This window comes from Otolemur garnettii, unplaced genomic scaffold (assembly GCF_000181295.1).
Source record: "Otolemur garnettii isolate 467f Iridium unplaced genomic scaffold, OtoGar3 scaffold00093, whole genome shotgun sequence".
Taxonomy (NCBI): Eukaryota; Metazoa; Chordata; class Mammalia; order Primates; family Galagidae; genus Otolemur; species Otolemur garnettii.
The window spans coordinates 254923-267769 of NW_003852488.1; positions in this window are offsets into that span (position 1 = coordinate 254923).

The window sequence follows — 12847 nt, forward strand, 5'->3', positions numbered from 1 at the left end:
CCTTCCATCTTCCAACCTCTTGCCAGTGTCCCCCATGGGTGAAATATAAATGGAAGCTGGGGGTCAGAGAAGACAGGCCATCAGTAAAACAGTAGAGAGGGTCAAGGCCAGGGATGGTGGCTCACACCTGTAATCCTAGAATTTTGGGAGGCTGAGGCAGGTGGATTGCCTGAACTCATGAGTTCGAGATCAGCCTGAGCAAGAGTGAGACCCTGTCTCTAAAAATAGCCAGGCGTTGTGGTGGGTGCCTGTACTTGGGAGGCCATGGCAAGACAATCTCCTGAGCCACAGAATTTGAGGTTGCTGTGAGATATGATGCCAGAGGGAAATCTACCCAGGACAACAAAGTGAGATTCTATCTCAAAAACCCAAAAACTAGCCGGGCAAGGTGGCTCACACCTATAATCCTAGCACTCTGGGAGGCTGAGGTGGATGAATTGCTTGAGCTCATGAGTTCAAGACCAGCCTGAGCAAAAGCAAGACCCCCCCCATATGTCTCTACTAAAAATGGAAAAACTGAGGCAAGAGGATAGCTTGAGCCCAAGAGTTTGAATTGCTGTGAGCTATGACACCATGGCACTCTACCAAGGGCAACAGCTTAAGACTCTATCTCAAAAAACCAAAAACAAAAAGCAGTAGAGAGGTGAGGAGGGCAGGAGAGAAGCTGAAGGACAATAAGCACTGTCTAACACAGGAGGTGCACATAGTCCATGTACTGGGAAGATGGTTCTCCCTCATGCATGTCGCATATCAGCAAATAAGAACGGCATCCCCATCTCTACTGGCAGCTATCTTGTGTCCTTGAGGAAAACTGGCCACAGGATGAAACTGACTCGCAAAGAAGAGAGAATCACTTTCCTGACAAAATTGTTGGACCAGCAAATCAATCAGTCCTGAAGGTTTGCCCACCTCTGGATAGCCTATTTGGTCCAAAAATACATACTATTATTTTTTGAGCCGGTTTGTCTGATGATGGTAAGATGATTATTTTAGACACAGGGTCTCATTCTGCTGGCTAGGCTGGAGCACAGTGGTGTAATCATAGCTCATTGTAGCCTAGATTCCTGGGTTTAAGTGATCCTCCCACAGAGAGGTGGGCCTCGGCCTCCCAAGGCACCAGGATTACATCATGAGCCACGGCACCTGGCTCTTGAGTCTGATTATCATTAACTGCTAGAACCACCTTCCTGATACATGCAAAAGCATCAGTTTGGCCAGGTGTGGTGGCTCGGCCTATAATCCCAGAGCAGTGGAAGCTCCATAGTTGACCACCTCCCTATACTGATCTAATTTTCAGACATTTCATAATTTCCTGCATGTACGCATCAGTACAGCAGGCCTAGTTCCTTATGTTGACCACCTCTGTATGTTGACCAGTTTGTTACAATCCCTTGGATAGTCAACTTATACAGGTTTTACCTAGGGAGGCCAAGGAAGGAGGATCACTTAAGCCCAGGAGTTTGAGGTTGCAGTGAGCTATCATGACACCACTGCACTCCAGCCCCAGCAACAGAGCAAAACCCTGTCTCAAACAAACAAACAAAAAAGCCCCACTTTTTACTGTTATAGCATAACAGTAGCATCTAGCTAAATAAGGATATTGTTACTATTAAGTGGAAAATACAAGCTCAGCACCAGTAACAGGCACCAAGGCTGGCAGGTTTGAATCCAGCCCAGGCCAGCTAAACAACAATGACAGCTGCAACAACAACAAAAAATAGCTGGTGTTGTGGTGGGCACCTGTAGTCCCAGCTACTCAGGAGGCTGAGGCAAGAGAATCACTTGAGCCCAAGAGTTTGAGGTTCCTGTGAGCTGTGACACCACAGCACTCTACCGAGGGCAACATAATGAGACTGTCTCAAAAAAGGTAATAAATATAAATAAATAAATGGAAAATGCATATAGAGTTCCTGGCATTTTGTTAGGTACCCAACAACTGGTGGTTTGTGTTTTTATTATCATTTTTAATGTAGATAACAATATCTCTGTGTTGCCATGCACATATAGCTTAATAATTTTAATCATAATTTTTTTTAAAGAGACAGAGCCTCCTCACTTTGTTCACCCTTGATAGAGCACCATGGCGTCACAGCTCACAGCAACCTCCAGCTCTTGGACTTAGGCGATTCTCTTGCCTCAGCCTCCCAAGTAGGGAAGCTGAGACTACAGGTGCCAGCCACAGGGCCTGGCTATTTTTAAGTTGCAGTTTGGCTGGGACAAGGTTTGAACCTGCCACCCTCGGAATATGAGGCTGGTGCCCTACTCACTGAGCCACAGGTGCCACCCATAAGAGAAGGAATTTTTTTTTTCTTTTTTGCAGTTTGGCCAGGGCAGACTTGAACCCACCCCCCCATCCCCTCCACACCCCCCCATCCCCTCCATACCCCCCACCCTTGTATATGGGGCCCACGCCCTACTCCTTGAGCCACAGGTGCCGCCCCTTAATCATAAATTTGATCAGACAGTCAGGGCCAGCCTTTCAGCTCTACCACATATTGCTTTCCAGTTCCACTAAGGCCTGCACACCACCAGCCTCCACATAGCCTCCACCTCCCTTTAGTCCTCACAGAAACCCCAGAGCCACCACCAGGACTCAGAGACACGATTAATTTGGAGCTCCTTGCTTCTGCCTGCCATATCTTATTCTGCAAGTAGTCAGATGATGTGAAGGGGAGTCATGATGAGAAACTGGTAAAACAGCAGAATCAAGGAGATGACCAAACCTTCAAGGCATCAGGAAAGCACACTGTGAAAGTTAGGAGAGCTGGATGCAATGGAATGTATTTACACTTAAAAAAAAAAAATGTCCATCAGTTTTTACTGAATTTACCTATATTAACCACTGCCAAAAACAACCTCGGATGGTATGACTTTCTGGAGACTCATTTCCGAACGAGCAGCTGTGAACAACTTGCACAAAATGGTGACCATAGCATCTGGCATGTGGAGCCTCTTTGAAGAGCCCAACCTAAGCTTCAGGCTGCTACTCATAGCCATGGGGTTGACTCTCTGTGGACACCAGTACAGTGGATGCACCTTTGGGCTATCATCATTCTTTTCATAAATGGTACCAAAAAATCCACCTGTTTTTCCCCTTCGACATTTGTACTATTCATTTCAATAAAGTAAGTTGGTATCAGAAGGGAGGAAGGAGAGAAAAAAGGGAAGGGAAAGAGAAGGAGGGAGAGAAGGAGGGAGGAAAGGGAGGAGAGAGGGACAAGTCAGACACAAAGGAAGTACGAAAGTGAAAACTGCAATTCAACTTGACTCTGGGAGTTCAGTGCTCCTTCCAACACACCATGTTGGGAATCTCCTTTCTTCTAAACTATGCAGCAGTTTTAAACTATGTAGTAGTTACAATTGTTTTCAAAAATAGTAATTTTGCCTGAGTTAGAGTTAATTAAAACCCACACTAAACTTCAAAAATATTATCAATTCACACTGTAACAAACCGAAATGTTTTACATGAGAGAGCTCAAAGAAATGAATTCTTCAGAAAGGAAAGTAACATACAATTTCATTTGTCAATCAAAAAATTATAGTAATAACATTTAAAATTTATTAAAATTTTAAGTAACATATATTACCCCTGTACCTGGAAATTCTGCAAATTAGTCACCCATTTAAAAGAATTTTAATATGAAACTGGCCTCTCTTCTGTCTGTGTTAGACATTCTCCCTGCACCTTTCAGGCGTCCTCCACCCTGCTCGGCGCCTCATTTGCTCACATTGATGAGGCATCCCCTGCCCTACACTTCCCAGTAGAATCTGGCCAAGGGCAAGTACCATGTGAGGAAGGTGGTGGAATTTGCCCCAGGCCCCTCCCTGACAGGCTGCTGCTGGGTTCCTCTACTGCAGGCTTTACTTTCTAACAGCTGCTGATCTCACAGGTTCCAGCACTCACCTTCTTCTTTTTCCTCTTCAAGATTGTGGGTGGTAATGAGAACACACGTAGTGGAAGTAAGAAGAAACCAGTCAGGCTAGGGCCAGCAAGATGCAGCTGGTCTGGTCCGTCTAGGACCTACCTGAACTTGACCTCATGTCTCCCATTCTTGTTATGTAAATCCATCTCTAACCTAAAGGTGTATATCTTGAGATGTTTAGGGCAATTGATTTAGGAGGTTAACTTCTAAATTGGAATGTTGTTTTGGGTCATGGGTTATGCCAATTATTGTTTAAGATAAAGGTTAACATGGTTTTTACTTTGAACTTTAATGTATAAAACTGTAAATTTGGAAATGGAAGAACAGGACAGTCTTGGAGAGTCTACTCCCACTGTTCTCCAGAATCTTGGCCTTCTGACGACGTTTGGTGGACCTATCCCCCATCTCTGCATATTGGCTGACAGTGATAGCCAATAGTAGGCAGCTGGACCCTCTTAGTCTGGTAACAGTAATTACTAACAGTATTACTATCGCCTTAATCCTGTCTTCACCTTTGTAAATTGCCCCCTCATTATTTATCATCTACTAAGGACTGAATGTTTCCTATGGTTTTAATGTGTTCCCTCCAAAATTCAGGTGTTGCCAATGTATAAAGAGGCTCCATACAGCGCTCATCCATTTATCTTGCCCTTCTGCCATGTGAGGAGATAGCATGTCCCCCTCAGGAGGAAGCAGCCCTCACCCGACAACCAAACCTGCCAGGCCTTGATCTTGCATTCCCCAGCATCCAGAGCTATGAAAAATAAATTTCTGTTCTTTGTCTCAAGTATTTTGATACAGGGGCACAAAACAGACTAAGACAATACTACGTCTCCATAGTAGAATCTCCATAGTTGACCACCTCCCTGAATTGACCACCTCCTGAAGTTGAATTATTTTCACAGACCAGACATGCACCACATGTACATATCAGTACAGTAGATCTAGTTCCTTATGTTGACCACCTCTGTATATTGATCAGTTACTGTCCCTTGGGTAATCAACTTACAGAGGTTCTACTGTATTTGTGTCCCTCTGAAATGCTTATGTTAAATGCTAAGCCCCCCAGTGTATTCAAAGTAGGGCTTTTAAGGCCAGAGCCCTGAAGAATGGGATTAGTGATAGCGTACTCCTCACCCCTTCTACCATGGGAGGACTTCTTTCTCTTGAAGATGAGAAAACAGCTGTCTATGCACCATGAAGCCTCAACAGACACACAGCCTAAGGGTGGCTTGATCTCATGCTTCCCAGACTCCAGAACTAACAGATAAGTTTTGTTTTTAAGCCACCCAATCGATTGGGTTTTTTTTGTTTGTTTGTTTGTTTTTAACCAGTTTTTGTTTCACCATCCTGGACAAAAACACCATCTCTTTTTTTTTTTTTCTTTTGAGATAGTGTCTCACTGTGTCACCCTGGGAAGAGTGCTGTGATGTCACAGCTCATAGCAACCTCAAACTCTTGGGCTTAAGCGATTCTCTTGCCTCAGCCTCCCAAGTAGCTGGACTACAGGTGCCTGCCACAATGCCCGGCTATTTTTTGTTTGCAGTTGTCATTGCTGTTTGGCCGGCCTGGGCTGAATTCGAACCCGCCAGCTCTGGTGTATGTGGCTGGCACCCTAGCTGCTGAGCTACAGACACTGAGCCAAAAAAACACCATCTCTTTGATCACCGCTTTGAGTGTGCCTGTGTCCCATGCTCATACTCTACTTAGGTTTTCCCCTTCTGCTTCTGGTAAGCAGGCAGACAGGCAGTTTCCTCTCGTCTAAGGGATGGGAGTTATAGTCTACTCCACTGTGGATTGGCTGTGTCTGCAGGAAAATTGTGTAATCTCTCTGATGCTAATTTCATCCACAGTAATAAGAAAATATTGTGGGATTGTTTTAAGAATCAAATGTGGTATTCATGAAAGCATTCTGCACATTGCAATCTAATACATTTAAAGACAAAACCAATGATTGATAGATTTGTTTTCAATTTTATAAATTTTTATGTAAGATAGAAGCAAATACAGGTAGATATGACTAGATTGTTAAAATCTTCCCTGTGTAAAAAAATATTCACTATATCAGGGGACCAAAGCTGTTTTATGAAACTTCTCCACAACTCTCTCTGCAAATATGCTTGTGTGACGACTTTGATAGAAATGGAGTTTAATACACCACCTAGGTACTCTCCTGAAATATCTGGACACATTACAACTTGTTTGATTTGCATCTAGGTAAATATTTATTACAGACAGCTTTTTTCTTTTTGTCTTATTTTTAACTGTGGTGAAATCCACTTAACATTAAAATTTACCATCATAGTCATTTTTAAATGTAAAGTGCATTGGTATTACACATATTCACAATTCTTGTGCAACCATCACCAGCATCCATGTCCAGGGTTTTTCCATCTTTTAAAACTGAAACTCTGTACCTGTTAAACCATTTTCTTTCTCCCCATCCCCCTGGCAACCACCATCCTACTTTCTGTGTTTAGAGACTGGACTACACTAGGCACTTCGCGTACATGGAATCAGACAACATTTGCTTTTTGCGATTGGCTTATTTTACTCAGCTTTATACCCTCAAGGTTCCTCCATGTTAAGCATGTGCCAGAATTCCCTTTTCTCCAAGACTGAATAATATTCTGTGATAGCAAATTTACATGTTGATGTGATTGGGTCATGTGGTGTCCAGATAATTTGTCAAACATTAGTCTTTGCATCTGTGAGGGTGTTTCTGGAGGAAATTAATTTGAATCGGTTGACCAGTAAAGAAGATTGCCTTCTCTAATGTGGGTGGGCCTCATCCAATCAATTCAATTCCTCAATAGAACAGAAAGGCTGACTGCCCTGGGAGTAAGAGGAAATTCCTTCTGACAGCCTTCATGCTGGGGCATCTGTTTTCTTCTTGCCTTCAGATTCAAATTGAAACATTTGGACTGTTCTTGGGTCTCCAGACTTCCAGCTTTTAAACTGGAACTGCACCAATGGCTCTGGTTTGCTGAATGAGGATCTTGGGATATCTCAGCCTCCAAAATTAAATGAGCCAATTTCTTATAAATAAATCTCTTGTTCTCTCTCTCTGTAAGTAATGTATATGTATGTATGTGTAGATGTATATACACACACACACACATCACGTATATATACATATGTATGTATATATGTAAGGTCTCCTGTTGATTCTGTTTCTCTGAAGAACATGGACTATCACACATTCCATAACATATATATATATAATTCCTATAGATATTTTGAGTAAAAACTGCAGTTTTATAAGGATATTTGCACTAAACTGTTTATTGCTGCTCAGTTCACAATTGCCAAATGTAAATGCCCGCCAATGCAGGAATGGATTAACAAGCTGTGGTATGTGTATACCATGGACTACTGCTGCTCAGTTCACAATTGCCAAATGTAAATGCCCGCCAATGCAGGAATGGATTAACAAGCTGTGGTATGTGTATACCATGGACTACTATTCAGACACTAAAGAAGATGGAGACTTTACATCTTTCGTATTAACCTGACTGGAGGTGGAACACATTCTTCTTAGAAAGCATCACAAGAATGGAGAAGCAAGAACCCAATGTACTCAATTCTGATATGAGGACAGGTGAAGCTAGTACATGGCAGGGGGTGGAGAAATGAGGGAGGGGAGGGAGGTGAGAGGGTGGGGGAGTCAGAGTGTGTGACACACCTCTTGGGGGTGGGACACAATTATAAGAGAGACTTTACCTGACAAATGCAAGCAGTGTAATCTAGTTCTTTGTACTGGCAATGAATCCCCAACAATAAAAAAAAAAAAAAAAAAAAAACGGGCAACACCTGTGGCTCAAAGGAATAGGGTGCTGGCCCCATATGCTGGAGGTGGTGGGTTCAAACCCAGCCCCGGCCAAGAAAAAAACTGCAAAAAAAAAAAAACCTGCAGTTTTACCATATACCTTAAAACATCAAAGTAATCTACTTTGGTGGCTACAGGTTATAGGAAAGCATATGCATAACCCGCCTGAAGAACTATTTCCTAGAGAGTTTAAATATATCTAATACAGAAAGCCACGATACTGTTTCCCATATGAGAACTACATTTCTACTTTGGTTTTCCATATTTAAAGAGGCCAGTTCCTCAGTGGGTAAGGTGTGGGCTTGGTATGATTACCTCTGTAATATGTCATAATAGAAGGCCCATTGTCATGAATACCAGTTGGAATCTACAATAGAAACCTTTCATAAGAGACTTTAAGGCCTCTAGTTAGAAATATATCTGTATATTCATTTTCCTAACCCCACCATAAACTAGCCTACAAATGACTACTCACCCAAGCCTCCTTCTGGCTTTTGTATTGGCCATCTAGAAACTACTATGAGTCCATCCAAGGTACTATCTAACTCTCTGCTCTGAATCTTTACTCCTGACCAGAAGCTACCAGTCTGGAGAGAGAGGCAAGGGCTCCCTTTATGACTTCGCTCATATGTGCTTTCTTTTAGCTTGTTCAATCTGCGCACCTGAATGCAGAGATGATCAGCATCACGGAGGCAGCAGACATGACAGTATTTTCTCAAGAATTCAAAGGTGGGAGGGTTTCTATTCTTTCAGCAATAAAGAGATTATCTATCCTTTTCTTTGTGGCCTGTGAAACATTGTAGAAAGAAAATGTTCAGCGTGTTTGTGAAACACCTAGTATTCAAATATTCATACTGCCTAGACGTTCACTTTTGCTCCATCACAGATCCTGTTGGTTGAAGTAAGTGATGCTATCGCAGTGATTACTCAGTAATGAAAATCAGGATTTGTGACATCTGGCTCTTACGTGTGGCCCTTGTAATCATGATCTCTTCATGTGTTGTATGGCTAAACTGGTGGGCTATGATTTTCACTATTAACCATCAAGAATTATGTTTCTCCACCCACCCCAGCTGTAGTTAAAGCATTTCTCACCTATGAGAAGAATTGAACTCACAACTTATTATACAAAGCTCAGCACCTGCTGCCTACAGATTTTTCAGTTCTTAAGTGTTTTCATCTTGTCAAGATGAACAAGTCTTTCACAAGAGGAAAACAGTTATACACCAGTTTCATCGTTTTGCTGATACTTTAGCTATATTTATCAGTATGATTTTTTTCTCCTTCTCCAAATTTCTTCAGATTTTCTGGCATTGTGAAAGAGCACTGGTTGGAAACTTCAGCTGCCTGGATTCTAACCATCTCCTGCCAGCATGAGCCATACAGCACTGGGCATGCCTTTAATTTCTCCATGCTTCTGTTCCCTGAATTAGGGGATTAAACATAATTACCTCCATATCCCTTCTAGTTCCAAAATTCAAATGGCTTATCATTTTTACTGCCAAAACTAGGGGTGCTGGAAATGTGAGATTATCTGGATGAATTACTCCCAGCTGCCATGACGACTGGGTAGGCTGGGAACTCACAGCACTTTCTTTCAGGAGAGCAATTTGCCCCTGTGAGGGCCTCTGACACATTAGCACAAGAGGCTATTTCTCCACTCCTCACAACTCACCCCAACCATGACATGATCCCCTTTACTGTAAGTGGAGTCATTCACTCATCACCTACAGATCAACCACGTTTCTTCATGGTTTCCATGTGTGCAAACCATGAAGCAAGACTCAGTATAATATAACGTTTTCCTAAAAAAGAAAAATCATTCCACAAAGCACAAATGAGTAACAGAGAGGGCACCTGGAGCTGCTCTCTTTTTCATAACCCTTTTTTCTCCAACACAGTTATTAAGTCCCCTCCTTTGCTTTCTTTGTTATTCAGGAAACCTGGGCACCAACCCAAACTAGCTTCTACATATAGATTTATCAAATTCCTCCTTAAATAAAATAAACCATGCCCACAAGGAATTTTCCTACTAGCTGCAAAGAAGATATTTCTCCCCTGAGTATCACACACGCCTCTCCAACTCTAATCCAGCCCAAACCATTGCCAAGTAGAAATGAGTGTGAAAGACCTCCAAGCCATGTTGCTGAGGACAGGGCTTCATGCACGGTGTGACTGTGTGCAGTTTTGAGCCTCTTCCAGATTAGAGTAAATAAAAATTCATTTATACAGGCTTAAGAAGGAAGCTTCCTCTGCACAGCTAAAAGCATAACAAAACAAATAGACAACCTTTAGAATGAAAGAAGATACTCACATGTTACACAATGGGCTAATAGCCAGAATCTACAGAGAACTCAAATTAATCAATGAGGAAAGTGCAAAGAACCCTATTTATCATTGGGCAAGAGACATGAACAGAACTTTCTCCCAAGAAGACAGATGAATGGACAACAAACAAATGAAAGAAAGCTCAGAGTCTCTAATCATCAGGGAAATGCAAATCAAAACCACCCTGAGGTACCCACCTAACCCCAGTGAGAATAGCCCAGATGCTGGTGTGAGTGCAGAGAGAAGCGAACACATTTACACTGGTGGTGGGACTGCAGACTGATACAGCCTTTTGGAAAGAAGTATGGAGGATTCTTAAAGAAATGAAAGTAGATGTTCCATTTGATCCTGCCATCCTATTACTAGGTATCTACCCAGGGGGAAAAAAAAATCATTTTATCATAAGGACATTTGCAATAGAATGTTATTGTAGCTCAATTCACAATCACCAAGATGTGGAAACAACCCGCTTTCAACTTTGTTGAAAGTGCCCACCAACTCATGAGTAGATTAATAACTGATGGTATATATGTACCATAGAATACTGCTCAGCGATAAAGGAAGATGGACCTTTGTATCTTTTGTGTTAACCTGGATGGAGTTGAAGATCTTCCTCCTAAGTATCATAAGAATGGAAAAGAAAGTATCCAATACCTTCAACACTAATACGAAACTAGTGGATGAACAACTACATTCTCACATGAGAGAAAGACACAATTAAATGCAATAAGAAAGGGAAGGAAGAGGAGTCGGAGTGGGGTGGGGTTGGTAAGGTCTCACCTTACAGGTACAGTGCAGGGGTACACGGCACCTCCTGGCTGAAGGGCTCAACTACAACTTAGATCTTACCAAACAAATGCAAACAATGCAACCTAATTGTATGTACCCTTATATTAATCTGAAATTTAAAAATTTTAAAAAGAATGCTTTTTACATCTCCACTATTTTGAGAAAAAGGCTTCACTTAGTTATCATGTAATTTTCAAAAAAATTGGTCTTATCTTAACAGACTCATTTTTTAAACAGTAAATTACTAATAGAGCATTTTTTTTGATATCAAGTATTTGATGATCCGTTATTTTCTATCTTCTTCAATATCACAATAATCATTTCACGGCAATGTTACAGATCTAGTGTGTTTTATATGCTATTTGGTATTCATGCATCGCTGATGAGACTTGCAGATTTACTCCACCAAAGGAATAATGTGACAACATTGGCTTTCAGCTTCAACACAAGCAGAATACTAATGCAAAGGACCATGATTTTTCCACCATTCTGTGAAAAACTATTGATAATCATATTTGTAAGATAATTCATGTATAATGGCAGAGTGTTTCTAAAACTATTCTGCATGCCACAATGTTTTACAAACTATGAAATTAGATTGTGGAAAGCATGTTAATACAACTACGTCCCAAAAAAAGTCAAGTAGTTCGTACAAGGTAGTGGCAGAACATAAGCTGGAAACTGGAACTTCTGATTCTTTGTTCAAAAATTGATCATTTAAGAAAAAGTTTATCTTATACCTTGGACACATGGATTGATATTTTCTTTTTTTTTTGTAACAAGGTTATTGAAATGCAGTTTACATACCATAAAGTACACTCCTTTAAAACATACAATTCAATGGTTTTTAGTGTATTACAGACTTGTACAATCATCTTCTTAACCTAATTTGAGAACATTTTCATCATCCCTCAAAGAAACCTTGTACCCATTCTCTATTCCCTCTTTTCCTCCTCACTTCCTTTCCTAATCCTGTGCCACCACTAATCTCCTTTCTGTTTCTGTAGATTTGTCTTTTCTGAATATTTCTGGTAAAACTACTTCACAAACTCTCTGTAGAAATTGTGAATATGCTTGTATGATGACCTTGATAGAATTAGGGTTTACACCTTACGTACTCCCCTGAAATGTCTGGAAACATAATTTGTTTGATTTGCATCTAGGTAAATATTTATTTTAGTCAACTTTTTTCTTCTTATTTTTCTTTTATTCTTCTTTTTTTATTTTTATTGAGACAGAGTTTCACTTTGTCACCCTCAGTAGAGTGATGTGGCATCATAGCTCAGAGCAACGTCAAACTCCTGGGCTCAAGCAATCCTCTTGCCTTGGCCTCCAAGTAGTTGGGACTACAGGTGCCCACCACAATAATGCCTGGCTATTTTGTTTGTTTTTTTGTTTTTCTTAAGCAGGCTGAAGCCAGGATCAAACCCACCAGCCCTGGAGCATGTGGCTGGTGGCCTAATCACTGAGCTATGGGCACCACTTCTTATTTTTTTTGAGACCAGGTCTCCCTTGGTCACCCAGGCTGAAATACAGTAGCACAATCCTAGCTGACTTCAGCCTTGAACTCCTGGACTCAAGCAATCCTCCTGCCTCAGTCTCTCGAGTAACTAGGACCTAGGTGCATGCCACCATTCCTGGCTTTTTCTTTTTTAAATAGAGAACGAATCTCACTATGTTGCCCAGGCTGGTATTGAACACCTGGCCTCAAATGATCCTCCCACCTCAACTTCCCAAAGTGCTGGGACTACAGGCATGAACCACCACACCTGGCCCATGTACAAGTTTTTATGTGAGCATGTTTTTCTTCCTCCTGGTAGATGCATAGAAGCAGAATTGCTGCGTTATATGTTTGACTCCATAGTAACTCACTAACTGTCCATTTAACATTTTGAGGAACTGTAAAACTTTTTTCCAAAGTGGTTATACCATTTTACATTCACACCAGCAATGTTCAAGGGTTCCAATTTCTCCACAT